The 7,142-nt window shown below is 42.2% G+C and overlaps 1 long non-coding RNA gene across 1 annotated transcript; it reads right to left on the bottom strand.

Annotated features, from left to right (window-relative positions):
• Positions 1-916: 916 nt before the first annotated feature.
• LOC112946303 lies at positions 917-6,247 on the bottom strand. Its single transcript, XR_003249209.1, has 3 exons — positions 6,176-6,247; positions 1,086-1,205; positions 917-1,004 (listed from the first exon to the last, which is right to left on the bottom strand). It is a non-coding gene; the product is annotated as an uncharacterized LOC112946303 (long non-coding RNA).
• Positions 6,248-7,142: the final 895 nt, after the last annotated feature.

Genomic DNA, 7,142 nt, shown 5'->3' with positions numbered 1-7,142 from the left:
TCAATATGGTCTGCATTTAAAACACACACACAAACATGCATCCATCCATCTAGCTAACGTATGTGTTTCAGTACATACCATCTATATAGAGAGAGCATATTTTCCCACATTGTGCAGGATTAAGTGCRTGTTTCTCCTGAGAAATAAATAAATAAATAACCAGCAATTTCTCAATCTCTTCCTGCTGTGTAGCAGTGGTGAAAATTGCTTAGAAATGGGACTAGTATAAATATTCTATATACAACCACACGTCATGAAGGAGGGGGGCAAAGGGAAGGTTGGTGTATTTAAAAAATGCGAGCACAACAGAGGGCACGGAAACACGTCCAGCCATTCCCACCTCCCTGCTATTTATGGCTGTAGCGTCAGGAGGTGCTTGGTTAAGTGAGCACTGGCAGGGGATGGAAGGGCCCAGCCTCCTTCAGAAAGGCATGAAAACAATATTCACTTGGCAAAAGAAAGGGGTACTAAAATTCAGCCTGAAAAATTGTGGCAGTTCCTGCTTCTCCCTGCTCACCATGTCAGTAGAAATTCAAGTTTGAGCTGTATTGGCTTCCTCGTTAACACTTTTATTCCTCCAGACCGAGGAGACTCATCATTTGCRGGGTCGGGCCCCAAAGAGAGGGAAGAAACGGGAAAACTGGCAAAGATTTCTGCCACCAATTCTTCCCAAATTCCCCTTTTCCGGAGCAGGCGCTGGCAAGGGAGTCAAGTTTCACAACGTTCCGGTTAGCTCCGCAGTTGGTCGAAAGTAAAAATGAAAAATATTCCCTGGCAAGCAAAGCCAGCTCTTCTGCGAATGCATTTAGTTTGGAAGCTCAGGGGCAGGAGTTGTGGCAATAAAACTAAAGCATAAACAAAATGTAGGAAGCTCTGCGCTCTGGAAGGGGACACGAGCAGGGACTCACCAGCATTCCCACAAAAAATGGCTTCTCCTCGAGAAGATCATGGCTCAAGCACGGTCCTTCAGCCCTGGCCTTGGGCTTAAGCTTGGGCTTATGCTCCTGCATCCAGGGATGACGATATGTGAGCAGGGTGCAGCAGGTCCCCTACCCACCTGGATGGGCATCAGCCCCTCTGCGTACCCGTGACTTTGTCCGGGGCCCCCTGCACTTCCATCTTCCCGACGAACTGYAGCATCAGGACCAGCTGCAAAGCGAGGTCCTGTGCACTGTGATTTTAAAGCAGTTTCCTAAATAGGAAGGCTGAAAATGGGGAAAACAGAGTATGTATCAGTGAGAATTCATCCCAATGACAGTTCTCTTAGGGAAAGCATTTCTATTTGGGATGTGCTGTTCCCGGACAAGCTGAAACCCAGGGCCTTACATAGACTCCTTAGCTCCTAGCTCACAGCCAGGAAATTTGACTTTAGTCCTCTTGGCACTCGCAGAAAACATAGAAACTGGCTAGTAATAAAAAAACCAATTCCTGCAAGAACTGCAATGTGGCAATGAACATCTCGGCTCACTTAAAAGACACTATCTGTTTTGCAATTGTAAGTAATAGCTTTTTTAATAAGCTTATAAAACCTATCTCAAGGAAAATTTAAGGCCTTATTCTCCTCTCACTTAATCCAATGTAAAGTGGGAGGGAATAGTGAGGCTTGCAGGCAAAACCTGCATCAAATGAATGCAGAATAAGGATATGAGAGGATGAAAATCACATTGAGCATCTTGCAAGAGGCCAGTCCTGTCCTGCACCACACTCCCTGCAGGATGAGACCCCTGTTAGAAGGGGAATCACAGCAATTGCTCTGCAATATCCCTCTTCCTTGCCCTGGTTTCCAAAGCTCAGACTTGCGTGTTATTTTATTAAGGCTACTGGGCCGCTATTTCTAACAGCCTTGTTTTCTGCTTCCCATAGGACTTGTTGACACACAAAAGCCGTCCCATTTTGACTATGCTCTATAGCCTGAAAACAGAGTAGAGACAAGTCTGCGACAGGAGAAAAAGTTATAGAAGCATAAATTCCTTTTATGCTGGTACACACTGGGTACTGTGCTGCACCCCTGCAACTGTTTTAGTGAAAACAATGCTTATATCTATATAAAATCGCATAGAATGCTAGTCATAAAACAAAAGCTATCAGATTATCTGCGCTCGATTATACATTTTAATTGTTTAACTGCAGGGGCATTTGGCAGTCATAAATGCACAGTGAAAGAAAAGGCTTGAAAGAAGTCGAATCAACCTGAGAAAATAAAATATCATCCTCTGAAATGCTTGATATATTGTTACTTTGATAAGTTCAAACAAGTGTGACTCACTATACAACCATTCTATCAATTCTGAACAAAAAACTGCATGGGATTATTATGCTTTTAATCCAAAGAGCTGGGTATTTGGAATTCCTCAAGCCCTTTGTGGTGTCATATTAGCTAGGCCAGTCTCTCATGAAAAGAATGTATTGTTGAATAGAGTTGAGTCCGGATCTCTGCTCCATTGGGTTGATAAAATGGCAGTTGATTTAAAAAGAACCAGCTTGTCTGGAGAAAGGATTAGCAGATTAAGAGACTGCATGTAATTTTTTTTTATGTAATGTAAAGTTACATTTCATAACTAAAAGGGATTAATTAAAACGTTAATAGAAGGAGAGATGTTATTTTTCCCGGGACAAATGCCTCAGCACACATATGAACATTTGCTTTAGTTGCTGCTGCCTCAACAGTAGGAAATGAAATGCTGTTCTCTGTGCCTACGAGCTGACACAGAAAAGAAAGACAAGAGATTTGTGCGGTGGCTCAGCATTTTATTTCCCTTTTGCACTCATCTTGGTCTCAAAACACAGCTAATTTCCCTGAGAGACTATATATATACCAACACACACACACRTATTTTACCCCATTTCTTTTCACTTGCAGTGAAGAATACAGRAAAACTATTGCATCTAATATATTTAATACATTTTCTGGCCTATACCATGCTTTCTTTCTATCCCTGCTCTGCTTTTTCTATAGCAAGCAGATTCTGCTTTCCTGCAAGTAGAATTTCTATGAGCTCAATTCAGTAACAGCTTTGCAGACAGGGAAGGTGGATAGGACTGCTACAGAGTCCYGTTCTGAGCAGCAATTTAGCCATAAACTGTTACAGGAAAGTAGCAAATCTTGGTCATAAAAATAGCAAAATAAATGTGATGTATACTGCTACCCGAGTCCGGTTTTAGCATTGTTTTTATCGAAAAGCTTGAAGTAAACATCGAGAAAAGGTAGCAAGAAGCTGTTGGATTTCCTGCCAGTGTCACCCACTTTCAGCCCTTGCTAACAACCCAAGTGTGGGGCTCAGCTACTTCATTTTACCTTGTTTTCTTTCCCGTGAACAAGGTTGGGGCTCTTCAATTTGGGCTCCCAGAGGTGTCTGGGCGAGGGGACACGGGGAGGTGGCCAGGAGGCCCTGTCCCATCCTGGYGTCCCCTCCAGGCCCTGTTTGCTCCCTCTACCCCAGCTGACAGGTCCCTTCTCCACCTGGGCAAATGCTGCTTGTTCACCTCATTCAAAGAAATTTTAACTGAATTATTTTCAAAGTTCTCCCCAACAGGAAAAGAATTTGAGATTCCTGTGAGTGCCTTTGTCTCCCCCTGTACCGCTGCTCCCATTAGGAATACCCATAAATAATTTCCCTCAGTCTGTCGTTTATGGCTAGCACTCAAATATACCTATGCAACAAATTTTAATGGAGGGTTATAAACCTGTTTAGTTACTGCCTTAAGCAGCTGTGTACAGAAGTATGTTGATGATGCCATACCACAGCTAGGAAAATTTCAATTTCACTTCTAAACTACCCTTACTTTTACCAAAATTTGGACTCAATTATAATATACTGTAAGAAATGCATATATTGCCGTATTTATTTAAAACTATGATTGGCCTGTTATTTTAACCCAACACAGACAACCATGTTTCTTTTGAAAAAGAACACACTTATGTCTAACYGGACTGCAAGGGAATACCTTAATGAGAAAGTTTTCTCCCGATCCTTTCCTCAGTCACTGTTTAAGCTATGCCCCAAAGTGCCAAGTCTTTCCCAAGAACAGTGCCCCAGAGCATTTTCCTGCAGATGTTTCCATTCACTGTACAAACACTCAATGAATTTTTCAGTCCCACCAGATTCCCGGCCTCCGTGATGCCAGGAGACAAAGAGCTCCGCAGGTTTTTTGTACACTGTACAAAACCCCACTCTCTGAGCGCTTTCAATGTACTGCAATTCACCTTCTCCGCTCCTTTCATTATTTACTCCAATTCTGCCGTACGTTCTCTGACCTGAACAATCTCTCTCCTTTCACAAAATTATTCTTTTGAGCAGTTCTGCAGGCGCCTAATTATTCCTGTTGTCCGTTTCCCAGCTGTTTCTATTTATTCCACATCCTACTTGGGTAGGAGTGACCAATATCACGGGGCACTTACATAGTATCTTTATAAATTTCAATATCGTGTTCTATGCTGTTCTTTCTGCTTCTACCACTTCACTGGTGTTTTTCTCAGCTGCTGCTGCAGACTGATTAGCAACACCATCAAACTGCTCAGTCACCAACTTTGGTGCTCTTAGATAGATACGGGCTGTCCAAATACTCTTCTGGAGAGTCCCTTGGAGTTATCAGCCGGGAATTTCCATCCTGCCCCTCAGGTTTCCTTCTAAGGTACCATTAAAACCACTCGCTCATCTCCAGCTTTGCCCAAATCATCTCAAATCCTCTCTACACTTTCTTGACTTACTTTTCGCTTCTTCTCCAGCTCACCGGTAAACATATTTTAGCAAGTGCAAAGCCTTAGGCACCCTACTGCTAATTTTTTTCCATGTTAAAAATGGGCCATTTAGCTCTACTCGGGGCAGGGGGTTGTCTTTTAACTCACTTCTAATCCATGACACTACTTTACCAGTCACCCCTCAGCTACTTAGCTTCCTTAGTAGTCTCTTGTTAGGGACTTTGTCCAAAGCCTTTCTGCATGTCTATATAAATTATGTCAACCAGTTCTCCTTTATTCGGCAGCTTGTTGACCTGTTCCCAAATGTCTGTTATAGAGACGTGAATTCCTTCTCTGGAGGCTGCAGCGTTTCACGGGTACCGTATCATGCAGTTGTTACTGGGGTCTGTCTTAAACATCCTCTTTCAAATACACTGCCCACTTGAGACCACTGTCCATCTCTTGGTATTTCTTCCCTGTCTCTTCACTGCATCCTCCCCTGCTCTCCTCTGTAATGACAGTCGAGTATGAGTTTTATTCGCCTGCAATATCCTTGTTTTCCTTAAGTGTTCTTTTAGCCTTCCACAAGTCTAACAAGCATTTCCTTTGCAGTCCTACTCTTTCTAGCAAATCCAAAAAATTCTCTGCAAGTTGTTTGCATCTTTATGTGCTCTTCAAATTCCCCATTAGCCTGCCTAGTTTCTATTTTGTCTTTTAGCCAGTATTGTTTATATCCCATTCTGCTAACATCACTAGGGTTGTTTTCCATTTTCTGGTGATATTTGTTCTGTGGAAAGCACTGTTTGATGGGAATATTATTCCTCTTTAAAGTGCTACTGAAGTATAAGAGATTAATAGCTGACAATATTAACACTACTTTCAAATTGTCTAACACAATCCATTGCAGGAAGATGTTGGAGAAGCGCAAAGCGTCAGTTAAAATTTGAAGATTAATAATAATCAGATCAAGCTTCTCTGTATTACATAACCTGTAAGAGTCAGATTTCTACTGTGCTGGAGCCAGAATCACAGCAGCAACCTTAGGGTTAAAGATTTCTTCAGCTTTATTGAGCACCGTGATAAGGCTTCGGCATATCCCTATATCATTTTATGCAAGCCAGACAAGGTGATTTATAAGTTATTCTCCCTGAGCTTCAATTAATTTCACTTAGGACATTTTCACAGTTGTACAATAAATGTTTAAATTAAGACATTTCCCTGCTCCCCACCCTGCCATGGAACGGAATTGAATATTAACTGGTTATTGGGTGCCATTCATGGCCTGGGCAATTACAGATAAGAACATCGATCTGGCAGGAAAACAAATTGGCTCTTAAAAGAGGGCGGTTTGGATCTGACAGGTTAAGATGATTAGGCATCTCTCTAATGGATTCTGTACATTACTCCTGGATGTATGCAGGAAGTCGACCATCCACCCCACTCCTGGGTACCAAACAATTACCTGCTTTCATACAGCAAACCCAACCTGCAAATTACCTGTACTTTGGTTCAGACGGGTCATTTCCAACCTAAAGCAACCTTTCAGGGCCAAAACAGCATCCTTATGCGACACGGGTTCATGGTCCTGGGAAGGTAAAACAGTATTTTTAAGAAAATTTAGTGCAAGTGACAGAGATTGGCATTATCTAAGAACTAATGTTAAGAATATCCCATGCTGCATGGACATTGTAATCTAGCTGGAACCTGGAGAGGTAAGAGGGCTTTTCAGGCACACACAGAGACAGACAGGTCTAATAGAGGTCTGGAGAATCTGTCACTGCCTCACAATTTATAGGAGGACACTGCTGCAGCCATGGTAGAAAGAAATCAGAAGTCTTACTCTTGTACTATCTCTTTCTTGGCCTGCAGCAAATCATGTAGCCTTTCTATGTGCCATTTGTCTTCAGGGAGTGACAACTCATGGGAAAGGCAGGTTTTTACTAGGAAAGATAGAGACTGTCAAGAAAATCATAGTTTTCTAAGAAGTGCTGCCTTGCAAAATCAAAGTGTTCTCCAAGCCAGGTTTGGTTTTGCTACAGATCAACCCAGGTAATTCCCTCTGATTTCCAAGCATAACCCTGCAGGGCTGTTGGAAATTGGATTTCCAGTCCAGAGAAACCTATGGGTGAAGCTGACCCAGCTTTAAATATAGGGACCTATAGGTTTTCACAGAGTTGACCGCAGAGCTGGCCTAGCTCCCTATAAGTGAGGAGACCAAATTGTGATTTTTATCCCCCCAGTTAAGTATGAAATTATCAAAGTATTTAAAAACCTCTGGGAATATGAATTACCATCCTCCCCTCAGATCATAACAAAAAATCAAGTATGTAAGTACATACCTACATATATATACATTCCATAAAAGCAGGATGCTGTAACTTCAGAGAGACCAGAGGGTTTTACCTTCTCTTTAGGAGGAATCGAGTAATATAGAAACCCAAGCACAGCCAGCAGCAGCTGCATC

The sequence above is a fragment of the Nothoprocta perdicaria genome, unplaced genomic scaffold (assembly GCF_003342845.1).
Source record: "Nothoprocta perdicaria isolate Ctin4 unplaced genomic scaffold, notPer1 scaffold_201, whole genome shotgun sequence".
Classification (NCBI taxonomy): Eukaryota; Metazoa; Chordata; class Aves; order Tinamiformes; family Tinamidae; genus Nothoprocta; species Nothoprocta perdicaria.
This window is presented reverse-complemented; position numbering and strand designations above follow the sequence as displayed.